At 38.5% G+C, this 27,097-nt stretch overlaps 23 non-coding genes across 23 annotated transcripts; all 23 read left to right on the forward strand.

Moving 5' to 3' along the window:
- Window positions 1-85: 85 nt before the first annotated feature.
- trnah-aug (transfer RNA histidin (anticodon AUG)) lies at window positions 86-158 on the forward strand. The gene has a single exon. It is a non-coding gene; the product is annotated as a tRNA-His (tRNA).
- Window positions 159-1,416: 1,258 nt separating this feature from the next.
- trnar-acg (transfer RNA arginine (anticodon ACG)) lies at window positions 1,417-1,489 on the forward strand. The gene has a single exon. It is a non-coding gene; the product is annotated as a tRNA-Arg (tRNA).
- Window positions 1,490-4,083: 2,594 nt separating this feature from the next.
- trnar-acg (transfer RNA arginine (anticodon ACG)) lies at window positions 4,084-4,156 on the forward strand. Its single transcript has one exon. It is a non-coding gene; the product is annotated as a tRNA-Arg (tRNA).
- Window positions 4,157-5,417: 1,261 nt separating this feature from the next.
- trnar-acg (transfer RNA arginine (anticodon ACG)) lies at window positions 5,418-5,490 on the forward strand. The gene has a single exon. It is a non-coding gene; the product is annotated as a tRNA-Arg (tRNA).
- Window positions 5,491-8,648: 3,158 nt separating this feature from the next.
- Window positions 8,649-8,721, forward strand: trnar-acg (transfer RNA arginine (anticodon ACG)). The gene has a single exon. It is a non-coding gene; the product is annotated as a tRNA-Arg (tRNA).
- A 2,342-nt stretch (window positions 8,722-11,063) lies between these two features.
- On the forward strand, window positions 11,064-11,135 carry trnae-uuc (transfer RNA glutamic acid (anticodon UUC)). Its single transcript has one exon. It is a non-coding gene; the product is annotated as a tRNA-Glu (tRNA).
- A 318-nt stretch (window positions 11,136-11,453) lies between these two features.
- trnar-acg (transfer RNA arginine (anticodon ACG)) lies at window positions 11,454-11,526 on the forward strand. Its single transcript has one exon. It is a non-coding gene; the product is annotated as a tRNA-Arg (tRNA).
- Window positions 11,527-13,059: 1,533 nt separating this feature from the next.
- On the forward strand, window positions 13,060-13,131 carry trnae-uuc (transfer RNA glutamic acid (anticodon UUC)). Its single transcript has one exon. It is a non-coding gene; the product is annotated as a tRNA-Glu (tRNA).
- A 318-nt stretch (window positions 13,132-13,449) lies between these two features.
- On the forward strand, window positions 13,450-13,522 carry trnar-acg (transfer RNA arginine (anticodon ACG)). Its single transcript has one exon. It is a non-coding gene; the product is annotated as a tRNA-Arg (tRNA).
- An 881-nt stretch (window positions 13,523-14,403) lies between these two features.
- On the forward strand, window positions 14,404-14,475 carry trnae-uuc (transfer RNA glutamic acid (anticodon UUC)). The gene has a single exon. It is a non-coding gene; the product is annotated as a tRNA-Glu (tRNA).
- Window positions 14,476-15,076: 601 nt separating this feature from the next.
- trnae-uuc (transfer RNA glutamic acid (anticodon UUC)) lies at window positions 15,077-15,148 on the forward strand. Its single transcript has one exon. It is a non-coding gene; the product is annotated as a tRNA-Glu (tRNA).
- A 318-nt stretch (window positions 15,149-15,466) lies between these two features.
- trnar-acg (transfer RNA arginine (anticodon ACG)) lies at window positions 15,467-15,539 on the forward strand. Its single transcript has one exon. It is a non-coding gene; the product is annotated as a tRNA-Arg (tRNA).
- Window positions 15,540-16,134: 595 nt separating this feature from the next.
- On the forward strand, window positions 16,135-16,207 carry trnar-acg (transfer RNA arginine (anticodon ACG)). The gene has a single exon. It is a non-coding gene; the product is annotated as a tRNA-Arg (tRNA).
- A 1,681-nt stretch (window positions 16,208-17,888) lies between these two features.
- Window positions 17,889-17,961, forward strand: trnar-acg (transfer RNA arginine (anticodon ACG)). The gene has a single exon. It is a non-coding gene; the product is annotated as a tRNA-Arg (tRNA).
- An 880-nt stretch (window positions 17,962-18,841) lies between these two features.
- trnae-uuc (transfer RNA glutamic acid (anticodon UUC)) lies at window positions 18,842-18,913 on the forward strand. The gene has a single exon. It is a non-coding gene; the product is annotated as a tRNA-Glu (tRNA).
- A 601-nt stretch (window positions 18,914-19,514) lies between these two features.
- Window positions 19,515-19,586, forward strand: trnae-uuc (transfer RNA glutamic acid (anticodon UUC)). The gene has a single exon. It is a non-coding gene; the product is annotated as a tRNA-Glu (tRNA).
- A 318-nt stretch (window positions 19,587-19,904) lies between these two features.
- trnar-acg (transfer RNA arginine (anticodon ACG)) lies at window positions 19,905-19,977 on the forward strand. Its single transcript has one exon. It is a non-coding gene; the product is annotated as a tRNA-Arg (tRNA).
- A 597-nt stretch (window positions 19,978-20,574) lies between these two features.
- On the forward strand, window positions 20,575-20,647 carry trnar-acg (transfer RNA arginine (anticodon ACG)). Its single transcript has one exon. It is a non-coding gene; the product is annotated as a tRNA-Arg (tRNA).
- A 1,681-nt stretch (window positions 20,648-22,328) lies between these two features.
- trnar-acg (transfer RNA arginine (anticodon ACG)) lies at window positions 22,329-22,401 on the forward strand. The gene has a single exon. It is a non-coding gene; the product is annotated as a tRNA-Arg (tRNA).
- Window positions 22,402-23,279: 878 nt separating this feature from the next.
- Window positions 23,280-23,351, forward strand: trnae-uuc (transfer RNA glutamic acid (anticodon UUC)). The gene has a single exon. It is a non-coding gene; the product is annotated as a tRNA-Glu (tRNA).
- Window positions 23,352-23,952: 601 nt separating this feature from the next.
- Window positions 23,953-24,024, forward strand: trnae-uuc (transfer RNA glutamic acid (anticodon UUC)). The gene has a single exon. It is a non-coding gene; the product is annotated as a tRNA-Glu (tRNA).
- A 1,270-nt stretch (window positions 24,025-25,294) lies between these two features.
- Window positions 25,295-25,366, forward strand: trnae-uuc (transfer RNA glutamic acid (anticodon UUC)). The gene has a single exon. It is a non-coding gene; the product is annotated as a tRNA-Glu (tRNA).
- Window positions 25,367-26,485: 1,119 nt separating this feature from the next.
- trnar-acg (transfer RNA arginine (anticodon ACG)) lies at window positions 26,486-26,558 on the forward strand. Its single transcript has one exon. It is a non-coding gene; the product is annotated as a tRNA-Arg (tRNA).
- The last annotated feature ends 539 nt before the right edge of the window (window positions 26,559-27,097 follow it).

Raw genomic sequence — 27,097 nt, forward strand, 5'->3', positions numbered from 1 at the left:
ACAGAAAACCAAGGAACCTTGTCGGTGACAGACGCTGAGAATGTGAACACTGATCTAGGTTTGAAATGACTTTAGCTTTAATATGGGGCCAGTGGCGCAATGGATAACATGTCTGACTATGGAGCAGAAGATTCTAGGTTCGACTCCTGGCTGGCTCGAAGACATATTTATTTGACCAAAATCAAGCTGGGAAAAATACTCTTCAGTTTGTCTGGCTGTTCTCGCTTAAACACATTTTAGACAGATTTTATATGGGACTGTTCCCCAACATCTCTGAGAGAAAAAGATGGAGCTTTTATTTACAACAGGCATAATTTCAACATTTATAGATTTGTCCTTGATGATTTTTTTATTATTAAATCCCTTCTCATATGGTCTAGCGGTTACGATTCCTGGTTTTCACCCAGGTGGCCTGTTTTCGACTCCCGGTATGGGAAAGAACATCTTGTCATTTGGCATGCACATGTGTAACAACAGATACCACATTTTAACTGGCAGCAGTATAACACAACACAACAATATTCCCTCAGCAACAGGAAATGTGACATGTTATGTAGATTCAACATTCACAAGGCTTTTTAAATGTTGAATACACTTCATGATTGCATTTCTTGCTCTGCAGTAAAATTCATGCAACAAAAGGAGGATCAAATTAAGATATGCATCTGTATCAGAAAACCAAGGAACCTTGTCTCTGACAGAAGCTGAGAATGTGAACACTGGTCTAGGTGTGACCTGACTTTGGCTTTAATATGGGGCCTTGGCCCAATGGATAATGTGTCTGACTACGGATCAGAAGATTCTAGGTTTGACTCCTGGCTGGCTCGAAGACATATTTAGTTGACCAAAATCAAGCTGGGAAAAATACTCTTTACTTTTCAGTGTGTCTGGCTGTCCTCGCTTAAACACATTTTAGACAGATTTTATATGGGACTTTTCCCCAACATCTCTGAGAAAAAAGATGGAGTTTTTAACAACAGGCATAATTTCAACATTTATAGATTTGTCTGTGATGTTTTTCTTACGTAAGTGTCTTCCCATATGGTCTAGCGGTTAGGATGCCTGGTTTTTGCCTGGGTTCAACTCCCGGTATGGGAAAGAACATCTTGTCATTTGGCATGCACTTGTGTAACAACAAATCACACATTTGAACTGGTGGCAGTATCACACAACATGATAACATTCCCTCAGCAACAGGATATGTGACATGTTATGTATATTCAAAATGTACAATGTTTTCTAAACCTTGAATAAACTTCATGTTTGCATTTCTTGCTCTGCAGTAAAAATCATGCTACAACTGGAGGATCAAATTAAGATATGCATCTGTAACAGAAAACCAAGGAACCTTGTCAGTGACAGACGCTGAGAATGTGAACACTGGTCTAGGTGTGAAATGACTTTAGCTTTAATATGGGGCCAGTGGCGCAATGGATAACGTGTCTGACTACGGATCAGAAGATTCTAGGTTCGACTCCTGGCTGGCTCGAAGACATATTTATTTGACCAAAATCAAGCTGGGAAAAATACTCTTCAGTTTGAATGACTGTTCTCGCTTAAACACATTTTAGACAGATTTTATATGGGACTGTTCCCCAACATCTCTGAGAAAAAAAGATGGAGCTTTTATTTACAACAGGCATAATTTCAACATTTATAGATTTGTCCTTGATGATTTTTTTATTATTAAATCCCTTCTCATATGGTCTAGCGGTTACGATTCCTGGTTTTCACCCAGGTGGCCTGTTTTCGACTCCCGGTATGGGAAAGAACATCTTGTCATTTGGCATGCACATGTGTAACAACAGATACCACATTTTAACTGGCAGCAGTATCACACAACACAACAATATTCCCTCAGCAACAGGAAATGTGACATGTTATGTAGATTCAACATTCACAAGGCTTTTTAAATGTTGAATAAACTTCATGATTGCATTTCTTGCTCTGCAGTAAAATTCATGCAACAAAAGGAGGATCAAATTAAGATATGCATCTGTATCAGAAAACCAAGGAACCTTGTCTCTGACAGAAGCTGAGAATGTGAACACTGGTCTAGGTGTGACCTGACTTTGGCTTTGATATGGGGCCTTGGCCCAATGGATAATGTGTCAGACTACGGATCAGAAGATTCTAGGTTTGACTCCTGGCTGGCTCAAAGACATATTTAGTTGACCAAAATCAAGCTGGGAAAAATACTCTTTACTTTTCAGTGTGTCTGGCTGTTCTTGCTTAAACACATTTTAGACACATTTTCTATGGGACTTTTCCCCAACATCTCTGAGAAAAAAGATGGACTTTTTAATTACAACAGGCATAATTTCAACATTTATAGATTTGTCTGTGATGTTTTTCTTACGTAAGTGTCTTCCCATATGGTCTAGCGGTTAGGATACCTGGTTTTCGCCTGGGTTCAACTCCCGGTATGGGAAAGAACATCTTGTCATTTGGCATGCACTTGTGTAACAACAAATCACACATTTGAACTGGTGGCAGTATCACACAACATGACAACATTCCCTCAGCAACAGGATATGTGACATTTTATGTATATTCAAAATGTACAATGTTTTCTAAACCTTGAATAAACTTCATGTTTGCATTTCTTGCTCTGCAGTAAAAATCATGCTACAACTGGAGGATCAAATTAAGATATGCATCTGTAACAGAAAACCAAGGAACCTTGTCGGTGACAGACGCTGAGAATGTGAACACTGGTCTAGGTGTGAAATGACTTTAGCTTTAATATGGGGCCAGTGGCGCAATGGATAACGTGTCTGACTACGGATCAAAGATTCTAGGTTCGACTCCTGGCTGGGTCAAAGACATATTTATTTGACCAAAATCAAGCTGGGAAAAATACTCTTCAGTTTGTCTGGCTGTTCGCGCTTAAACACATTTTAGACAGATTTTATATGGGACTGTTCCCCAACATCTCTGAGAAAAAAAGATGGAGCTTTTATTTACAACAGGCATAATTTCAAAATTTATAGATTTGTCCTTGATGATTTTTTTATTATTAAATCCCTTCTCATATGGTCTAGCGGTTACGATTCCTGGTTTTCACCCAGGTGGCCTGTTTTCGACTCCCGGTATGGGAAAGAACATCTTGTCATTTGGCATGCACATGTGTAACAACAGATACCACATTTTAACTGGCAGCAGTATCACACAACACAACAATATTCCCTCAGCAACAGGAAATGTGACATGTTATGTAGATTCAACATTCACAAGGCTTTTTAAATGTTGAATAAACTTCATGATTGCATTTCTTGCTCTGCAGTAAAATTCATGCAACAAAAGGAGGATCAAATTAAGATATGCATCTGTATCAGAAAACTAAGGAACCTTGTCTCTGACAGAAGCTGAGAATGTGAACACTGGTCTAGGTGTGACCTGACTTTGGCTTTGATATGGGGCCTTGGCCCAATGGATAATGTGTCTGACTACGGATCAGAAGATTCTAGGTTTGACTCCTGGCTGGCTCGAAGACATATTTAGTTGACCAAAATCAAGCTGGGAAAAATACTCTTTACTTTTCTGTGTGTCTGGCTGTTCTTGCTTAAACACATTTTAGACACATTTTCTATGGGACTTTTCCCCAACATCTCTGAGAAAAAAGATGGACTTTTTAATTACAACAGGCATAATTTCAACATTTATAGATTTGTCTGTGATGTTTTTCTTACGTAAGTGTCTTCCCATATGGTCTAGCGGTTAGGATGCCTGGTTTTTGCCTGGGTTCAACTCCCGGTATGGGAAAGAACATCTTGTCATTTGGCATGCACTTGTGTAACAACAAATCACACATTTGAACTGGTGGCAGTATCACACAACATGACAACATTCCCTCAGCAACAGGATATGTGACATTTTATGTATATTCAAAATGTACAATGTTTTCTAAACCTTGAATAAACTTCATGTTTGCATTTCTTGCTCTGCAGTAAAAATCATGCTACAACTGGAGGATCAAATTAAGATATGCATCTGTAACAGAAAACCAAGGAACCTTGTCGGTGACAGACGCTGAGAATGTGAACACTGGTCTAGGTGTGAAATGACTTTAGCTTTAATATGGGGCCAGTGGCGCAATGGATAACGTGTCTGACTACGGATCAGAAGATTCTAGGTTCGACTCCTGGCTGGCTTGAAGACATATTTATTTGACCAAAATCAAGCTGGGAAAAATACCCTTCAGTTTGTCTGGCTGTTCTCGCTTAAACACATTTTAGACAGATTTTATATGGGACTGTTCCCCAACATCTCTGAGAAAAAAGATGGAGCTTTTATTTACAAGAGGCATAATTTCAACATTTATAGATTTGTCTTTGATGATTTTTGTTATTATTAAATCCCTTCCCATATGGTCTAGCGGTTACGATTCCTGGTTTTCACCCAGGTGGCCTGTTTTCGACTCCCGGTATGGGAAAGAACATCTTGTCATTTGGCATGCACATGTGTAACAACAGATACCACATTTTAACTGGCAGCAGTATCACACAACACAACAATATTCCCTCAGCAACAGGAAATGTGACATGTTATGTAGATTCAACATTCACAAGGCTTTTTAAATGTTGAATAAACTTCATGATTGCATTTCTTGCTCTGCAGTAAAATTCATGCAACAAAAGGAGGATCAAATTAAGATATGCATCTGTATCAGAAAACCAAGGAACCTTGTCTCTGACAGAAGCTGAGAATGTGAACACTGGTCTAGGTGTGACCTGACTTTGGCTTTGATGTGGGGCCTTGGCCCAATGGATAATGTGTCTGACTACAGATCAGAAGATTCTAGGTTTGACTCCTGGCTGGCTCAAAGACATATTTAGTTGACCAAAATCAAGCTGGGAAAAATACTCTTTACTTTTCAGTGTGTCTGGCTGTTCTTGCTTAAACACATTTTAGACACATTTTCTATGGGACTTTTCCCCAACATCTCTGAGAAAAAAGATGGACTTTTTAATTACAACAGGCATAATTTCAACATTTATAGATTTGTCTGTGATGTTTTTCTTACGTAAGTGTCTTCCCATATGGTCTAGCGGTTAGGATGCCTGGTTTTTGCCTGGGTTCAACTCCCGGTATGGGAAAGAACATCTTGTCATTTGGCATGCACTTGTGTAACAACAAATCACACATTTGAACTGGTGGCAGTATCACACAACATGACAACATTCCCTCAGCAACAGGATATGTGACATGTCATATAGATTCAAAATTTACAATGTTTCCTAAACCTTGAATAAAATTCATGTTTGCATTTCTTGCTCTGCAGTAAAAATCATGCTACAACTGGAGGATCAAATTAAGATATGCATCTGTAACAGAAAACCAAGGAACCTTGTCGGTGACAGATGCTGAGAATGTGAACACTGGTCTAGGTGTGAAATGACTTTTGCTTTAATTTGGGGCCAGTGGCGCAATGGATAACGTGTCTGACTACGGATCAGAAGATTCTAGGTTCGACTCCTGGCTGGCTCGAAGACGTATTTGTTTGACCAAAATCAAGCTGGGAAAAATACTCATCAGTTTGTCTGGCTGTTCTCGCTTAAACACATTTTAGACAGATTTTATATGGGACTTTTCCCCTACATCTCTGAGAAAAAAGATGGAGCTTTTAATTACAACAGGCATAATTTCAACATTTATAGATTTGTCTTTGATGATTTTTTTATTATTAAATCCCTTCAAATATGGTCTAGCGGTTACGATTCCTGGTTTTCACCCAGGTGGCCTGTTTTCGACTCCCGGTATGGGAAAGAACATCTTGTCATTTGGCATGCACATGTGTAACAACAGACACCACATTTTAACTGGCAGCAGTATCACACAACACAACCATATTCCCTCAGCAACAGGAAATGTGACATGTTATGTAGATTCAACATTCACAAGGCTTTTTAAATGTTGAATACACTTCATTATTGCATTTCTTGCTCTGCAGTAAAATTCATGCAACAAAAGGAGGATCAAATTAAGATATGCATCTGTATCAGAAAACCAAGGAACCTTGTCTCTGACAGACGCTGAGAATGTGAACACTGGTCTAGGTGTGACCTGACTTTGGCTTTAATATGGGGCCTTGGCCCAATGGATAATGTGTCTGACTACGGATCAGAAGATTCTAGGTTCGACTCCTGGCTGGCTCGAAGACATATTTATTTGACCAAAATCAAGCTGGGAAAAAAACTCTTTACTTTTCAGTGTGTTTTTCTGTTCTCGCTTAAACACATTTTAGACAGATTTTATATGGGACTTTTCCCCAACATCTCTGAGAAAAAAGATGGAGTTTTTATTTACAACAGGCATAATTTCAACATTTATAGATTTGTCTGTGATGTTTTTCTTAAGTAAGTGTCTTCCCATATGGTCTAGCGGTTAGGATACCTTTTTTTCACCCAGGTGGCCTGGGTTCAACTCCTGGTATGGGAAAGAACATCTTGTCATTTGGCATGCACTTGTGTAACAACAAATCACACATTTGAACTGGTGGCAGTATCACACAACATGACAACATTCCCTCAGCAACAGGATATGTGACATGTCATATAGATTCAAAATGTACAATGTTTCCTAAACCTTGAATAAACTTCATGTTTGCATTTCTTGCTCTGCAGTAAAAATCATGCTACAACTGGAGGATCAAATTAAGATATGCATCTGTAACAGAAAACCAAGGAACCTTGTATATTCAAAATGTACAATGTTTTCTAAACCTTGAATAAACTTCATGTTTGCATTTCTTGCTCTGCAGTAAAAATCATGCTACAACTGGAGGATCAAATTAAGATATGCATCTGTAACAGAAAACCAAGGAACCTTGTCGGTGACAAACGCTGAGAATGTGAACACTGGTCTAGGTGTGAAATGACTTTAGCTTTAATATGGGGCCAGTGGCGCAATCGATAACGTGTCTGACTATGGATCAGAAGATTCTAGGTTCGACTCCTGTCTGGCTCGAAGACATATTTATTTGACCAAAATCAAGCTGGGAAAAATAATCTTCAGTTTGTCTGGCTGTTCTCGCTTAAACACATTTTAGACAGATTTTATTTGGGACTTTTCCCCAACATCTCTGAGAAAAAAGATGGAGCTTTTAATTACAACAGGCATAATTTCAACATTTATAGATTTGTCTTTGATGATTTTTTTATTATTAAATCCCTTCAAATATGGTCTAGCGGTTACGATTCCTGGTTTTCACCCAGGTGGCCTGTTTTCGACTCCCGGTATGGGAAAGAACATCTTGTCATTTGGCATGCACATGTGTAACAACAGATACCACATTTTAACTGGCAGCAGTATCACACAACACAACAATATTCCCTCAGCAACAGGAAATGTGACATGTTATGTAGATTCAACATTCACAAGGCTTTTTAAATGTTGAATACACTTCATGATTGCATTTCTTGCTCTGCAGTAAAAATCATGCTACAACTGGAGGATCAAATTAAGATATGCATCTGTAACAGAAAACCAAGGAACCTTGTCTCTGACAGACGCTGAGAATGTGAACACTGGTCTAGGTGTGACCTGACTTTGGCTTTGATATTGGGCCTTGGCCCAATGGATAATGTGTCTGACTACGGATCAGAAATTCTAGGTTTGGCTCCTGGCTGGCTCGAAGACATATTTAGTTGACCAAAATAAAGCTGGGAAAAATATTATTTACTTTTCAGTGTGTCTGGCTGTCCTCGCTTAAACACATTTTAGACAGATTTTATATGGGACTTTTCCCCAACATCTCTGAGAAAAAAGATGGAGTTTTTAATTACAACAGGCATAATTTCAACATTTATAGATTTGTCTGTGATGTTTTTCTTACGTAAGTGTCTTCCCATATGGTCTAGCAGTTAGGATACCTGGTTTTCACCCAGGTAGCCTGGGTGCAACTCCCGGTATGGGAAAGAACATCTTGTCATTTGGCATGCACTTGTGTAACAACAAATCACACATTTGAACTGGTGGCAGTATCACACAACATGACAACATTACCTCAGCAACAGGATATGTGACATGTTATGTATATTCAAAATGTACAATATTTCCTAAACCTTGAATAAACTTCATGTTTGCATTTCTTGCTCTGCAGTAAAAATCGAGCTACAACTGGAGGATCAAATTAAGATATGCATCTATAACAGAAAACCAAGGAACCTTGTATATTCAAAATGTACAATGTTTTCTAAACCTTGAATAAACTTCATGTTTGCATTTCTTGCTCTGCAGTAAAAATCGAGCTACAACTGGAGGATCAAATTAAGATATGCATCTATAACAGAAAACCAAGGAACCTTGTATATTCAAAATGTACAATGTTTTCTAAACCTTGAATAAACTTCATGTTTGCATTTCTTGCTCTGCAGTAAAAATTGAGCTACAACTGGAGGATCAAATTAAGATATGCATCTGTAACAGAAAACCAAGGAACCTTGTATATTCAAAATGTACAATGTTTTCTAAACCTTGAATAAACTTCATGTTTGCATTTCTTGCTCTGCAGTAAAAATCATGCTACAACTGGAGGATCAAATTAAGATATGCATCTGTAACAGAAAACCAAGGCACCTTGTCGGTGACAAACGCTGAGAATGTAAACACTGGTCTAGGTGTGAAATGACTTTAGCTTTAATATGGGGCCAGTGGCGCAATGGATAACGTGTCTGACTACGGATCAGAAAATTCTAGGTTCGACTCCTGGCTGGCTCGAAGACATATTTATTTGTTCAAAATCAAGCTGGGAAAAATACTCTTCAGTTTGTCTGGCTGTTCTAGCTTAAACACATTTTAGACAGATTTTATATGGGACTTTTCACCAACATCTCTGAGAAAAAAGATGGAGCTTTTAATTACAACAGGCATAATTTCAACATTTATAGATTTGTCTGTGATGTTTTTTTAAGTAAGTGTCTTCCCATAGGGTCTAGCGGTTAGGATACCTGGTTTTCACCCAGGTGGCCTGTTTTCGACTCCCGCTATGGGAAAGAACATCTTGTCATTTGGCATGCACATGTGTAACAACAGATACCACATTTTAACTGGCTGCAGTATCACACAACACAACAATATTCCCTCAGCAACAGGAAATGTGACATGTTATGTAGATTCAAGATTCACAAGTCTTTTTAAATGTTGAATACACTTCATGATTGCATTTCTTGCTCTGCAGTAAAATTCATGCAACAAAAGGAGGATCAAATTAAGATATGCATCTGTAACAGAAAACCAAGGAACCTTGTCTCTGACAGACGCTGAGAATGTGAACACTGGTCTAGGTGTGACCTGACTTTGGCTTTGATATGGGGCCTTGGCCCAATGGATAATGTGTCTGACTACGGATCAGAAGATTCTAGGTTTGGCTCCTGGCTGGCTCGAAGACATATTTAGTTGACCAAAATCAAGCTGGGAAAAATACTCTTTACTTTTCAGTGATTCTGGCTGTCCTCGCTTAAACACATTTTAGACAGATTTTATATGGGACTTTTCCCCAACATCTCTGAGAAAAAAGATGGAGTTTTTAACCTCTCTGGCGCATGTGGGACGAACTCGTCCCACCTACGTAACAGCCACTGAAATCCTGTGGCGCGATTTTCGAATCGTTAGAAATACTATTACTTCAATTTCTCAAACGTATGACTATTTTACAGCTATTTAAAGACAAGAATCTCGTTAATCTAACCCCACTGTCCGATTTCAAAAAGGCTTTACAACGAAAGCAAAACATTAGATTATGTCAGCAGAGTGCCCAGCCAGAAATAATCAGACACCCATTTTTCAAGCTAGCATATCATGTCACATAAACCCAAACCACAGCTAAATGCAGCACTAACCTTTTATGATCTTCATCAGATGACACACCTAGGACATTGTGTTATACAATACATGCATGTCTGTTCAATCAAGTTCATATTTATATAAAAAAACAGGTTTTTACATTAGCATGTGACGTTCAGAAAAAGCATAACCCCCGCAAACTTCCGGGGAATTTACTAACAGTTTGCTAAATTACTCACGATAAACGTTCACAAAAAGCATAACAATTATTTTAAGAATTATAGATATATTACTCCTCTATGCACTCGATATGTCCGATTTTAAAATAGCTTTTCGGATGAAGCACATTTTGCAATAATCTAAGTACATAGCCCGGCATCACAGGGCTAGCTATTTAGACACCCACCCAGGTCAGCCTCCACCAAAATCACATTTCCTATAAGAAAAATGTTCTTACCTTGCTTGTTCTTCGTCAGAATACACTGCCAGGACTTCTACTTCAATAACAAATGTTGGTTTGGTCCCAAATAATCCATCGTTATATCCAAACAGCGACGTTTTGTTCGTGAGTTCTAGACACTATCAGAATGCTACATCACGGTCTCGCGCATGGCGCATTGGCGTGACAAAAAATGTCTAAATATTCCATTACCGTACTTCGAAGCATGTCAACCGCTGTTTAAAACCAATTTTTATGCCATTTATCTCGTAGAAAAGCGATAATATTCCGACCGGGAATATGCATTGAGCCTAAACAGCCAAATTAAATTTCTCCTCAGGAGCGAATCGTGCACGCGCCTCATTCAAAGGTCCTCTGATCCGCCACTTACCAAAGGTGATAATGTGTTTCAGCCTGAGGCTGCCTCGTCAACCTTCAGGTATTTCCCGGGTTCTGAGAGCCTATCGGAGCCCTGGGAATTGTCACGTTACAGCTAAGATCCTTACTTTTCAATAAACAGATGCAAGACGCACGACTCCGTGTCAGACAGGGTACTTCCTGCATGAAACCTTGTCAGGCTTTTGCCTGCCATAGGAGTTCTGTTATACTCACAGACACCATTCAAACAGTTTTAGAAAATTCAGAGTGTTTTCTATCCAAACCTGAACAATAATATGCATATTCTAGCTTCTGAGTTGGTGTAGGAGGCAGTTAAAAATGGGCACATATTTTTTCCAAAATTCTCAATACTGCCCCCTATCCCAAACAGGTTCATTACAACAGGCATAATTTCAACATTTATAGATTTGTCTGTGATGTTTTTCTTAAGTAAGTGTGTTCCCATATGGTCTAGCGGTTAGGATTCCTGGTTTTCACCCAGGTGGCCTGGGTTCAACTCCCGGTATGGGAAAGAACATCTTGTCATTTGGCATGCACTTGTGTAACAACAAATCACACATTTGAACTGGTGGCAGTATCACACAACATGACAACATTCCCTCAGCAACAGGATATCTGACATGTTATGTATATTCAAAATGTACAATGTTTTCTAAACCTTGAATAAACTTCATGTTTGCATTTCTTGCTCTGCAGTAAAAATCATGCTACAACTGGAGGATCAAATTAAGATATGCATCTGTAACAGAAAACCAAGGAACCTTGTCGGTGACAGACGCTGAGAATGTGAACACTGGTCTAGGTGTGAAATGACTTTAGCTTTAATATGGGGCCAGTGGCGCAATGGATAACGTGTCTGACTACGGATCAGAAGATTCTAGGTTCGACTCCTGGCTGGCTCGAAGACATATTTATTTGACCAAAATCAAGCTGGGAAAAATACTCTTCGGTTTGTCTGGCTGTTCTCGCTTAAACACATTTTAGACAGATTTTATATGGGACTGTTCCCCAACATCTCTGAGAAAAAAGAAGGAGCTTTTATTTACAACAGGCATAATTTCAACATTTATAGATTTGTCTTTGATGATTTTTTTATTATTAAATCCCTTCCCATATGGTCTAGCGGTTACGATTCCTGGTTTTCACCCAGGTGGCCTGTTTTCGACTCCCGGTATGGGAAAGAACATCTTGTCATTTGGCATGCACATGTGTATTAACAGATACCACATTTTAACTGGCAGCAGTATCACACAACACAACAATTTTCCCTCAGCAACAGGAAATGTGACATGTTATGTAGATTCAACATTCACAAGGCTTTTTAAATGTTGAATACACTTCATGATTGCATTTCTTGCTCTGCAGTAAAATTCATGCAACAAAAGGAGGATCAAATTAAGATATGCATCTGTAACAGAAAACCAAGGAACCTTGTCTCTGACAGAAGCTGAGAATGTGAACACTGGTCTAGGTGTGACCTGACTTTGGCTTTAATAAGGGGCCTTGGCCCAATGGATAATGTGTCTGACTACGGATCAGAAGATTCTAGGTTTGACTCCTGGCTGGCTCGAAGACATATTTAGTTGACCAAAATCAAGCTGGGAAAAATACTCTTTACTTTTCAGTGTGTCTGGCTGTCCTCGCTTAAACACATTTTAGACAGATTTTATATGGGACTTTTCCCCAACATCTCTGAGAAAAAAGATGGAGTTTTTAATTACAACAGTCATAATTTCAACATTTATAGATTTGTCTGTGATGTTTTTCTTACGTAAGTGTCTTCCCATATGGTCTAACGGTTAGGATGCCTGGTTTTCGCCTGGGTTCAACTCCCGGTATGGGAAAGAACATCTTGTCATTTGGCATGCACTTGTGTAACAACAAATCACACATTTGAACTGGTGGCAGTATCACACAACATGGCAACATTCCCTCAGCAACAGGATATGTGACATGTTATGTATATTCAAAATGTACAATGTTTTCTAAACCTTGAATAAACTTCATGTTTGCATTTCTTGCAGTAAATCTGCTACTGGAGGATCAAATTAAGATATGCATCTGTAACAGAAAACCAAGGAAATTTGTCGGTGACAGACGCTGAGAATGTGAACACTGGTCTAGGTGTGAAATGACTTTAGCTTTAATATGGGGCCAGTGGCGCAATGGATAACGTGTCTGACTACGGATAAAAAGATTCTAGGTTTGACTCCTGGCTGGCTCGAAGACATATTTAGTTGACCAAAATCAAGCTGGGAAAAATACTCTTTACTTTTCAGTGTGTCTGGCTGTTCTTGCTTAAACACATTTTAGACACATTTTCTATGGCACTTTTCCCCAACATCTCTGAGAAAAAAGATGGACTTTTTAATTACAACAGGAATAATTTCAACATTTATAGATTTGTCTGTGATGTTTTTCTTTAGTAAGTGTGTTCCCATATGGTCTAGCGGTTAGGATACCTGGTTTTCACCCAGGTGTCCTGGGTTCAACTCCCGGTATGGGAAAGAACATCTTGTCATTTGGCATGCACTTGTGTAACAACAAATCACACATTTGAACTGTTGGCAGTATCACACAACATGACAACATTACCTCAGCAACAGGATATGTGACATGTTATGTATATTCAAAATGTACAATGTTTTCTAAACCTTGAATAAACTTCATGTTTGCATTTCTTGCTCTGCAGTAAAAATCATGCTACAACTGGAGGATCAAATTAAGATATGCATCTGTAACAGAAAACCAAGGAACCTTGTCGGTGACAGACGCTGAGAATGTGAACACTGGTCTAGGTGTGAAATGACTTTAGCTTTAATATGGGGCCAGTGGCGCAATGGATAACGTGTCTGACTACGGATCAGAAGATTCTAGGTTCGACTCCTGGCTGGCTCGAAGACATATTTAGTTGACCAAAATCAAACTGGGAAAAATACTCTTCAGTTTGTCTGGCTGTTCTCGCTTAAGCACATTTTAGACATATTTTATATGGGACTTTTCCCCAACATCTCTGAGAAAAAAAGATGGAGCTTTTAATTACAACAGGCATAATTTCAACATTTATAGATTTGTCTTTGATGATTTTTTTATTATTAAATCCCTTCAAATATGGTCTAGCGGTTACGATTCCTGGTTTTCACCCAGGTGGCCTGTTTTCGACTCCCGGTATGGGAAAGAACATCTTGTCATTTGGCATGCACATGTGTAACAACAGATACCACATTTTAACTGGCAGCAGTATCACACAACACAACAATATTCCCTCAGCAACAGGAAATGTGACATGTTATGTAGATTCAACATTCACAAGGCTTTTTAAATGTTGAATAAACTTCATGTTTGCATTTCTTGCTCTGCAGTAAAAATCATGCTACAACTGGAGGATCAAATTAAGATATGCATCTGTAACAGAAAACCAAGGAACCTTGTCGGTGACAGACGCTGAGAATGTGAACACTGGTCTAGGTGTGAAATGACTTTAGCTTTAATATGGGGCCAGTGGCGCAATGGATAACGTGTCTGACTACGGATAAAAAGATTCTAGTTTTGACTCCTGGCTGGCTCGAAGACATATTTAGTTGACCAAAATCAAGCTGGGAAAAAAACTCTTTACTTTTCAGTGTGTCTGGCTGTTCTTTCTTAAACACATTTTAGACACATTTTCTATGGGACTTTTCCCCAACATCTCTGAGAAAAAAGATGGACTTTTTAATTACAACAGGCATAATTTCAACATTTATAGATTTGTCTGTGATGTTATTCTTAAGTAAGTTTGTTCCCATATGGTCTAGCGGTTAGGATACCTGTTTTTCACCCAGGTGTCCTGGGTTCAACTCCTGGTATGGGAAAGAACATCTTGTCATTTGGCATGCACTTGTGTAACAACAAATCACACATTTGAACTGGTGGCAGTATCACACAACATGACAACATTACCTCAGCAACAGGAAATGTGACATGTTATGTAAATTCAAAATGTACAATTTTTTCTAAACCTTGAATAAACTTCATGTTTGCATTTCTTACTATGCAGTAAAAATCATGCTACAACTGGAGGATCAAATTAAGATATGCATCTGTAACAGAAAACCAAGGAACCTTGTCGGTGACAGACTCTGAGAATGTGAACACTGGTCTAGGTGTGAAATGACTTTAGCTTTAATATGGGGCCAGTGGCGCAATGGATAACGTGTCTGACTACGGATAAAAGATTCTAGGTTTGACTCCTGGCTGGCTCGAAGACATATTTAGTTGACCAAAATCAAGCTGGGAAAAATACTCTTTACTTTTCAGTGTGTCTGGCTGTTCTTGCTTAAACACATTTTAGACACATTTTCTATGGGACTTTTCCCCAACATCTCTGAGAAAAAAGATGGACTTTTTAATTACAACAGGAATAATTTCAACATTTATAGATTTGTCTGTGATGTTTTTCTTTAGTAAGTGTGTTCCCATATGGTCTAGCGGTTAGGATACCTGGTTTTCACCCAGGTGTCCTGGGTTCAACTCCCGGTATGGGAAAAAACATCTTGTCATTTGGCATGCACTTGTGTAACAACAAATCACACATTTGAACTGGTGGCAGTATCACACAACATGACAACATTACCTCAGCAACAGGATATGTGACATGTTATGTATATTCAAAATGTACAATGTTTTCTAAACCTTGAATAAACTTCATGTTTGCATTTCTTGCTCTGCAGTAAAAATCATGCTACAACTGGAGGATCAAATTAAGATATGCATCTGTAACAGAAAACCAAGGAACCTTGTCGGTGACAGACGCTGAGAATGTGAACACTGGTCTAGGTGTGAAATGACTTTAGCTTTAATATGGGGCCAGTGGCGCAATGGATAACGTGTCTGACTACGGATCAGAAGATTCTAGGTTGGACTCCTGGCTGGCTCAAGACATATTTAGTTGACCAAAATCAAACTGGGAAAAATACTCTTCAGTTTGTCTGGCTGTTCTCGCTTAAGCACATTTTAGACATATTTTATATGGGACTTTTCCCCAACATCTCTGAGAAAAAAGATGGAGCTTTTAATTACAACAGGCATAATTTCAACATTTATAGATTTGTCTTTGATGATTTTTTTATTATTAAATCCCTTCAAATATGGTCTAGCGGTTACGATTCCTGGTTTTCACCCAGGTGGCCTGTTTTCGACTCCCGGTATGGGAAAGAACATCTTGTCATTTGGCATGCACATGTGTAACAACAAATCACACATTTGAACTGGCAGCAGTATCACACAACACAACAATATTCCCTCAGCAACAGGAAATGTGACATGTTATGTAGATTCAACATTCACAAGGCTTTTTAAATGTTGAATACACTTCATGATTGCATTTCTTGCTCTGCAGTAAAATTCATGCAACAAAAGGAGGATCAAATTAAGATATGCATCTGTAACAGAAAACCAAGGAACCTTGTCGGTGACAGACGCTGAGAATGTGAACACTGGTCTAGGTGTGAAATGACTTTAGCTTTAATATGGGGCCAGTGGCGCAATGGATAACGTGTCTGACTACGGATCAGAAGATTCTAGGTTTGACTCCTGGCTGGCTCGAAGACATATTTAGTTGACCAAAATCAAGCTGGGAAAAAAACTCTTTACTTTTCAGTGTGTCTGGCTGTCCTCGCTTAAACACATTTTAGACAGATTTTATATGGGACTTTTCCCCAACATCTCTGAGAAAAACGATGGAGTTTTTAATTACAACAGGCATAATTTCAACATTTATAGATTTGTCTGTGATGTTGTTCTTACGTAAGTGTCTTCCCATATGGTCTAGCGGTTAGGATACCGTGTTTTCACACAGGTGTCCTAGGTTCAACTCCTGGTATTGGAAAGAACATCTTTTCATTTGGCATGCACTTGTGTAACAACAAATCACACATTTGAACTGGTGGCAGTATCACACAACACGACAACATTCCCTCAGCAACAGGATATGTGACATGTTATGTATATTGAAAATGTACAATGTTTTCTAAACCATGAATAAACTTCATGTTTGCATTTCTTGCTCTGCAGTAAAAATCATGCTACAACTGGAGGATCAAATTAAGATATGCATCTGTAACAGAAAACCAAGGAACCTTGTATATTCAAAATGTACAATGTTTTCTAAACCTTGAATAAACTTCATGTTTGCATTTCTTGCTCTGCAGTAAAAATCATGCTACAACTGGAGGATCAAATTAAGATATGCATCTGTAACAGAAAACCAAGGAACCTTGTATATTCAAAATGTACAATGTTTTCTAAACCTTGAATAAACTTAATGTTTGCATTTCTTGCTCTGCAGTAAAAATCGAGCTACAACTGGAGGATCAAATTAAGATATGCATCTGTAAAAGAAAACCAAAGAACCTTGTCGGTGACAGACGCTGAGAATGTGAACACTGGTCTAGGTGTGAAATGACTTTAGCTTCAATATGTGGCCAGTGGTGCAATGGATAACGTGTCTGACTACGGATCAGAAGATTCTAGGTTCGACTCCTGGCTGGCTCAAAGACATATGTATTTGACCAAAATCAAGCTGGGAAAAATACTCTTCAGTTTGTCTGGCTGTTCTCGCTTAAACACATTTTAGACAGATTTTATATGGGACTTTTCCCCAACATCTCTGAGAAAAAAGATGGAGCTTTTAATTACAACAGGCATAATTTCAACATTTATAGATTTGTCTTTGATGATTTTTTTATTATTAAATATCTTCAAATATGGTCTAGCGGTTACGATTCCTGGTTTTCACCCAGGTGGCCTGGGTTCAACTCCCGGTATGGGAAAGAACATCTTGTCATTTGGCATACACTTGTGTAACAACAAATCACACATTTGAACTGGTGGCAGTATCACACAACATGACAACATTACCTCAGCAACAGGATATGTGACATGTTATGTATATTCAAAATGTACAATGTTTTCTAAACCTTGAATAAACTTCATGTTTGTTTTTCTTGCTCTGCAGTAAAAATCATGCTACAACTGGAGGATCAAATTAAGATATGCATCTGTAACAGAAAACCAAGGAACCTTTTATATTCAAAATGTACAATGTTTTCTAAACCTTGAATAAACTTCATGTTTGCATTTCTTGCTCTGCAGTAAAAATCATGCTACAACTGGAGGATCAAATTAAGATATGCATCTGTAACAGAAAACCAAGGAACCTTGTCGGTGACAGACGCTGAGAATGTGAACACTGGTCTAGGTGTGAAATGACTTTAGCTTTAATATGGGGCCAGTGGCGCAATGGATAACGTGTCTGACTACGGATCAGAAGATTCTAGGTTCGACTCCTGGCTGGCTCGAAGACATATTTAGTTGACCAAAATCAAACTGGGAAAAATACTCTTCAGTTTGTCTGGCTGTTCTCGCTTAAGCACATTTTAGACATATTTTATATGGGACTTTTCCCCAACATCTCTGAGAAAAAAAGATGGAGCTTTTAATTACAACAGGCATAATTTCAACATTTATAGATTTGTCTTTGATGATTTTTTTATTATTAAATCCCTTCAAATATGGTCTAGCGGTTACGATTCCTGGTTTTCACCCAGGTGGCCTGTTTTCGACTCCCGGTATGGGAAAGAACATCTTGTCATTTGGCATGCACATGTGTAACAACAGATACCACATTTTAACTGGCAGCAGTATCACACAACACAACAATATTCCCTCAGCAACAGGAAATGTGACATGTTATGTAGATTCAACATTCACAAGGCTTTTTAAATGTTGAATAAACTTCATGTTTGCATTTCTTGCTCTGCAGTAAAATCATGCTACAACTGGAGGATCAAATTAAGATATGCATCTGTAACAGAAAACCAAGGAACCTTGTCGGTGACAGACGCTGAGAATGTGAACACTGGTCTAGGTGTGAAATGACTTTAGCTTTAATATGGGGCCAGTGGCGCAATGGATAACGTGTCTGACTACGGATAAAAAGATTCTAGTTTTGACTCCTGGCTGGCTCGAAGACATATTTAGTTGACCAAAATCAAGCTGGGAAAAATACTCTTTACTTTTCAGTGTGTCTGGCTGTTCTTGCTTAAACACATTTTAGACACATTTTCTATGGGACTTTTCCCCAACATCTCTGAGAAAAAAGATGGACTTTTTAATTACAACAGGAATAATTTCAACATTTATAGATTTGTCTGTGATGTTTTTCTTTAGTAAGTTTGTTCCCATATGGTCTAGCGGTTAGGATACCTGTTTTTCACCCAGGTGTCCTGGGTTCAACTCCTGGTATGGGAAAGAACATCTTGTCATTTGGCATGCACTTGTGTAACAACAAATCACACATTTGAACTGGTGGCAGTATCACACAACATGACAACATTACCTCAGCAACAGGAAATGTGACATGTTATGTAAATTCAAAATGTACAATTTTTTCTAAACCTTGAATAAACTTCATGTTTGCATTTCTTACTATGCAGTAAAAATCATGCTACAACTGGAGGATCAAATTAAGATATGCATCTGTAACAGAAAACCAAGGAACCTTGTCGGTGACAGACTCTGAGAATGTGAACACTGGTCTAGGTGTGAAATGACTTTAGCTTTAATATGGGGCCAGTGGCGCAATGGATAACGTGTCTGACTACGGATAAAAGATTCTAGGTTTGACTCCTGGCTGGCTCGAAGACATATTTAGTTGACCAAAATCAAGCTGGGAAAAATACTCTTTACTTTTCAGTGTGTCTGGCTGTTCTTGCTTAAACACATTTTAGACACATTTTCTATGGGACTTTTCCCCAACATCTCTGAGAAAAAAGATGGACTTTTTAATTACAACAGGAATAATTTCAACATTTATAGATTTGTCTGTGATGTTTTTCTTTAGTAAGTGTGTTCCCATATGGTCTAGCGGTTAGGATACCTGGTTTTCACCCAGGTGTCCTGGGTTCAACTCCCGGTATGGGAAAAAACATCTTGTCATTTGGCATGCACTTGTGTAACAACAAATCACACATTTGAACTGGTGGCAGTATCACACAACATGACAACATTACCTCAGCAACAGGATATGTGACATGTTATGTATATTCAAAATGTACAATGTTTTCTAAACCTTGAATAAACTTCATGTTTGCATTTCTTGCTCTGCAGTAAAAATCATGCTACAACTGGAGGATCAAATTAAGATATGCATCTGTAACAGAAAACCAAGGAACCTTGTCGGTGACAGACGCTGAGAATGTGAACACTGGTCTAGGTGTGAAATGACTTTAGCTTTAATATGGGGCCAGTGGCGCAATGGATAACGTGTCTGACTACGGATCAGAAGATTCTAGGTTCGACTCCTGGCTGGCTCAAAGACATATTTATTTGACCAAAATCAAACTGGGAAAAATACTCTTCAGTTTGTCTGGCTGTTCTCGCTTTAGCACATTTTAGACATATTTTATATGGGACTTTTCCCCAACATCTCTGAGAAAAAAAGATGGAGCTTTTAATTACAACAGGCATAATTTCAACATTTATAGATTTGTCTTTGATGATTTTTTTATTATTAAATCCCTTCAAATATGGTCTAGTGGTTACGATTCCTGGTTTTCACCCAGGTGGCCTGTTTTCGACTCCCGGTATGGGAAAGAACATCTTGTCATTTGGCATGCACATGTGTAACAACAAATCACACATTTGAACTGGCAGCAGTATCACACAACACAACAATATTCCCTCAGCAACAGGAAATGTGACATGTTATGTAGATTCAACATTCACAAGGCTTTTTAAATGTTGAATACACTTCATGATTGCATTTCTTGCTCTGCAGTAAAATTCATGCAACAAAAGGAGGATCAAATTAAGATATGCATCTGTAACAGAAAACCAAGGAACCTTGTCGGTGACAGACGCTGAGAATGTGAACACTGGTCTAGGTGTGAAATGACTTTAGCTTTAATATGGGGCCAGTGGCGCAATGGATAACGTGTCTGACTACGGATCAGAAGATTCTAGGTTTGACTCCTGGCTGGCTCGAAGACATATTTAGTTGACCAAAATCAAGCTGGGAAAAATACTCTTTACTTTTCAGTGTGTCTGGCTGTCCTCGCTTAAACACATTTTAGACAGATTTTATATGGGACTTTTCCCCAACATCTCTGAGAAAAACGATGGAGTTTTTAATTACAACAGGCATAATTTCAACATTTATAGATTTGTCTGTGATGTTGTTCTTACGTAAGTGTCTTCCCATATGGTCTAGCGGTTAGGATACCGTGTTTTCACACAGGTGTCCTAGGTTCAACTCCTGGTATTGGAAAGAACATCTTTTCATTTGGCATGCACTTGTGTAACAACAAATCACACATTTGAACTGGTGGCAGTATCACACAACACGACAACATTCCCTCAGCAACAGGATATGTGACATGTTATGTATATTGAAAATGTACAATGTTTTCTAAACCATGAATAAACTTCATGTTTGCATTTCTTGCTCTGCAGTAAAAATCATGCTACAACTGGAGGATCAAATTAAGATATGCATCTGTAACAGAAAACCAAGGAACCTTGTATATTCAAAATGTACAATGTTTTCTAAACCTTGAATAAACTTCATGTTTGCATTTCTTGCTCTGCAGTAAAAATCATGCTACAACTGGAGGATCAAATTAAGATATGCATCTGTAACAGAAAACCAAGGAACCTTGTATATTCAAAATTTACAATGTTTCCTAAACCTTGAATAAACTTCATGTTTGCATTTCTTGCTCTGCAGTAAAAATCGAGCTACAACTGGAGGATCAAATTAAGATATGCATCTGTAAAAGAAAACCAAAGAACCTTGTCGGTGACAGACGCTGAGAATGTGAACACTGGTCTAGGTGTGAAATGACTTTAGCTTCAATATGTGGCCAGTGGTGCAATGGATAACGTGTCTGACTACGGATCAGAAGATTCTAGGTTCGACTCCTGGCTGGCTCAAAGACATATTTATTTGACCAAAATCAAGCTGGGAAAAATACTCTTCAGTTTGTCTGGCTGTTCTCGCTTAAACACATTTTAGACAGATTTTATATGGGACTTTTCCCCAACATCTCTGAGAAAAAAGATGGAGCTTTTAATTACAACAGGCATAATTTCAACATTTATAGATTTGTCTTTGATGATTTTTTTATTATTAAATATCTTCAAATATGGTCTAGCGGTTACGATTCCTGGTTTTCACCCAGGTGGCCTGGGTTCAACTCCCGGTATGGGAAAGAACATCTTGTCATTTGGCATACACTTGTGTAACAACAAATCACACATTTGAACTGGTGGCAGTATCACACAACATGACAACATTACCTCAGCAACAGGATATGTGACATGTTATGTATATTCAAAATGTACAATGTTTTCTAAACCTTGAATAAACTTCATGTTTGTTTTTCTTGCTCTGCAGTAAAAATCATGCTACAACTGGAGGATCAAATTAAGATATGCATCTGTAACAGAAAACCAAGGAACCTTTTATATTCAAAATGTACAATGTTTTCTAAACCTTGAATAAACTTCATGTTTGCATTTCTTGCTCTGCAGTAAAAATCATGCTACAACTGGAGGATCAAATTAAGATATGCATCTGTAACAGAAAACCAAGGAACCTTGTCGGTGACAAACGCTGAGAATGTGAACACTGGTCTAGGTGTGAAATGACTTTAGCTTTAATATGGGGCCAGTGGTGCAATGGATAACGTGTCTGACTACGGATCAGAAGATTCTAGGTTCGACTCCTGGCTGGCTCGAAGACATATTTATTTGACCAAAATCAAGCTGGGAAAAATACTCTTCAGTTTGTCTGGCTGTTCTCGCTTAAACACATTTTAGACAGATTTTATTTGGGACTTTTCCCCAACATCTCTGAGAAAAAAGATGGAGCTTTTAATTACAACAGGCATAATTTCAACATTTATAGATTTGTCTTTGATGATTTTTTTATTATTAAATATCTTCAAATATGGTCTAGCGGTTACGATTCCTGGTTTTCACCCAGGTGGCCTGTTTTCGACTCCCGGTATGGGAAAGAACATCTTGTCATTTGGCATGCACATGTGTAACAACAGATACCACATTTTAACTGGCAGCAGTATCACACAACACAACAATATTCCCTCAGCAACAGGAAATGTGACACGTTATGTAGATTCAACATTCACAAGGCTTTTTAAATGTTGAATACACTTCATGATTGCATTTCTTGCTCTGCAGTAAAATTCATGCAACAAAAGGAGGATCAAATTAAGATATGCATCTGTATCAGAAAACCATGGAACCTTGTCTCTGACAGACGCTGAGAATGTGAACACTGGTCTAGGTGTGACCTGACTTTGGCTTTAATATGGGGCCTTGGCCCAATGGATAATGTGTCTGACTACGGATCAGAAGATTCTAGGTTTGGCTCCTGGCTGGTTCGAAGACATATTTAGTTGACCAAAATCAAGCTGGGAAAAAAACTCTTTACTTTTCAGTGTGTTTTTCTGTTCTCGCTTAAACACATTTTAAACAGATTTTATATGGGACTTTTCCCCAACATCTCTGAGAAAAAAGATGGAGTTTTAATTACAACAGGCATAATTTCAACATTTATAGATTTGTCTGTGATGTTTTTCTTAAGTAAGTGTCTTTCAATATGGTCTAGCGGTTAGGATACCTGGTTTTCACCCAGGTGGCCCGGGTTCAACTCCCGGTATGGGAAAGAACATCTTGTCATTTGGCATGCACATGTGTAACAACAGCTACCACATTCTAACTGGCAGCAGTATCACACAACACAACAATATTCCCTCAGCAACAGGAAATGTGACATGTTATGTAGATTCAACATTCACAAGGCTTTTTAAATGTTGAATACACTTCATGATTGCATTTCTTGCTCTGCAGTAAAATTCATGCAACAAAAGGAGGATCAAATTAAGATATGCATCTGTAACAGAAAACCAAGGATCCTTGTCTCTGACAGACGCTGAGAATGTGAACACTGGTCTAGGTGTGACCTGACTTTGGCTTTGATATGGGGCCTTGGCCCAATGAATAATGTGTCTGACTACGGATCAGAAGATTGTAGGTTTGGCTCCTGGCTGGCTCGAAGACATATTTAGATGACCAAAATCAAGCTGGGAAAAATACTCTTTACTTTTCAGTGTGTCTGGCTGTCCTCGCTTAAACACATTTTAGACAGATTTTATATGGGACTTTTCCCCAACATCTCTGAGAAAAAAGATGGAGTTTTTAATTACAACAGGCATAATTTCAACATTTATAGATTTGTCTGTGATGTTTTTCTTACGTAAGTGTCTTCCCATATGGTCTAGCGGTTAGGATGCCTGGTTTTCACCCAGGTTGCCCGGGTTCAACTCCCGGTATGGGAAAGAACATCTTGTCATTTGGCATGCACTTGTGTAACAACAAATCACACATTTGAACTGGTGGCAGTATCACACCACATGACAACATTCCCTCAGCAACAGGATATGTGACATGTTATGTATATTCAAAATGTACAATGTTTTCTAAACCTTGAATAAACTTCATGTTTGCCTTTCTTGCTCTGCAGTAAAATTCATGCAACAAAAGGAGGATCAAATTAAGATATGCATCTGTATCAGAAAACCAAGGAACCTTGTCTCTGACAGAAGCTGAGAATGTGAACACTGGTCTAGGTGTGACCTGACTTTGGCTTTAATATGGGGCCTTGGCCCAATGGATAACGTGTCTGACTACGGATCAGAAGATTCTAGGTTCGACTCCTGCCTGGCTGGTAGACATCTTTATTTGACCAAAATCAAGCTGGGAAAAATACTCTTCAGTTTGTCTGGCTGTTCTCGCTTAAACACATTTTAGACAGATTTTATATGGGACTGTTCCCCAACATCTCTGAGAAAAAAAGATGGAGCTTTTATTTACAACAGGCATAATTTCAACATTTATAGATTTGTCCTTGATGATTTTTTTATTATTAAATCCCTTCCCATATGGTCTAGCGGTTACGATTCCTGGTTTTCACCCACGTGGCCTGTTTTCGACTCCCGGTATGGGAAAGAACATCTTGTCATTTGGCATGCACATGTGTAACAACAGATACCACATTTTAACTGGCAGCAGTATCACACAACACAACAATATTCCCTCAGCAACAGGAAATGTGACATGTTATGTAGATTCAACATTCACAAGGCTTTTTAAATGTTGAATAAACTTCATGATTGCATTTCTTGCTCTGCAGTAAAATTCATGCAACAAAAGGAGGATCAAATTAAGATATGCATCTGTATCAGAAAACCAAGGAACCTTGTCTCTGACAGAAGCTGAGAATGTGAACACTGGTCTAGGTGTGACCTGACTTTGGCTTTGATATGGGGCCTTGGCCCAATGGATAATGTGTCTGACTACGGATCAGAAGATTCTAGGTTTGACTCCTGGCTGGCTCGAAGACATATTTAGTTGACCAAAATCAAGCTGGGAAAAATACTCTTTACTTTTCAGTGTGTCTGGCTGTTCTTGCTTAAACACATTTTAGACACATTTTCTATGGGACTTTTCCCCAACATCTCTGAGAAAAAAGATGGACTTTTTAATTACAACAGGCATAATTTCAACATTTATAGATTTGTCTGTGATGTTTTTCTTACGTAAGTGTCTTCCCATATGGTCTAGTGGTTAGGATGCCTGGTTTTCACCCAGTTGGCCCGGGTTCAACTCCCGGTATGGGAAAGAACATCTTGTCATTTGGCATGCACTTGTGTAACAACAAATCACACATTTGAACTGGTGGCAGTATCACACCACATGACAACATTCCCTCAGCAACAGGACATGTGACATGTTATGTATATTCAAAATGTACAATGTTTTCTAAACCTTGAATAAACTTCATGTTTGCATTTCTTGCTCTGCAGTAAAATTCATGCAACAAAAGGAGGATCAAATTAAGATATGCATCTGTATCAGAAAACCAAGGAACCTTGTCTCTGACAGAAGCTGAGAATGTGAACACTGGTCTAGGTGTGACCTGACTTTGGCTTTGATATGGGGCCTTGGCCCAATGGATAATGTGTCTGACTACGGATCAGAAGATTCTAGGTTTGACTCCTGGCTGGCTCGAAGACATATTTAGTTGACCAAAATCAAGCTGGGAAAAATACTCTTTACTTTTCAGTGTGTCTGGCTGTTCTTGCTTAAACACATTTTAGACACATTTTCTATGGGACTTTTCCCCAACATCTCTGAGAAAAAATATGGACTTTTTAATTACAACAGGCATAATTTCAACATTTATAGATTTGTCTGTGATGTTTTTCTTACGTAAGTGTCTTCCCATATGGTCTAGCGGTTAGGATGCCTGGTTTTCGCCTGGGTTCAACTCCCGGTATGGGAAAGAACATCTTGTCATTTGGCATGCACTTGTGTAACAACAAATCACACATTTGAACTGGTGGCAGTATCACACAACATGACAACATTCCCTCAGCAACAGGATATGTGACATGTCATATAGATTCAAAATTTACAATGTTTCCTAAACCTTGAATAAACTTCATGTTTGCATTTCTTGCTCTGCAGTAAAAATCATGCTACAACTGGAGGATCAAATTAAGATATGCATCTGTAACAGAAAACCAAGGAACCTTGTATATTCAAAATGTACAATGTTTTCTAAACCTTGAATAAACTTCATGTTTGCATTTCTTGCTCTGCAGTAAAAATCATGCTACAACTGGAGGATCAAATTAAGATATGCATCTGTAACAGAAAACCAAGGAACCTTGTCGGTGACAAACGCTGAGAATGTGAACACTGGTCTAGGTGTGAAATGACTTTAGCTTTAATATGGGGCCAGTGGCCCAATGGATAACGTGTCTGACTACGGATCAGAAGATTCTAGGTTCGACTCCTGGCTGGCTCGAAGACATATTTATTTGACCAAAATCAAGCTGGGAAAAATAATCTTCAGTTTGTCTGGCTGTTCTCGCTTAAACACATTTTAGACAGATTTTATTTGGGACTTTTCCCCAACATCTCTGAGAAAAAAGATGGAGCTTTTAATTACAACAGGCATAATTTCAACATTTATAGATTTGTCTTTGATGATTTTTTTATTATTAAATCCCTTCAAATATGGTCTAGCGGTTACGATTCCTGGTTTTCACCCAGGTGGCCTGTTTTCGACTCCCGGTATGGGAAAGAACATCTTGTCATTTGGCATGCACATGTGTAACAACAGATACCACATTTTAACTGGCAGCAGTATCACACAACACAACAATATTCCCTCAGCAACAGGAAATGTGACATGTTATGTAGATTCAACATTCACAAGGCTTTTTAAATGTTGAATACACTTCATGATTGCATTTCTTGCTCTGCAGTAAAAATCGAGCTACAACTGGAGGATCAAATTAAGCTATGCATCTGTAACAGAAAACCAAGGAACCTTGTCTCTGA

Source organism: Salmo trutta, chromosome 14 (genome assembly GCF_901001165.1).
Source record: "Salmo trutta chromosome 14, fSalTru1.1, whole genome shotgun sequence".
Taxonomy (NCBI): Eukaryota; Metazoa; Chordata; class Actinopteri; order Salmoniformes; family Salmonidae; genus Salmo; species Salmo trutta.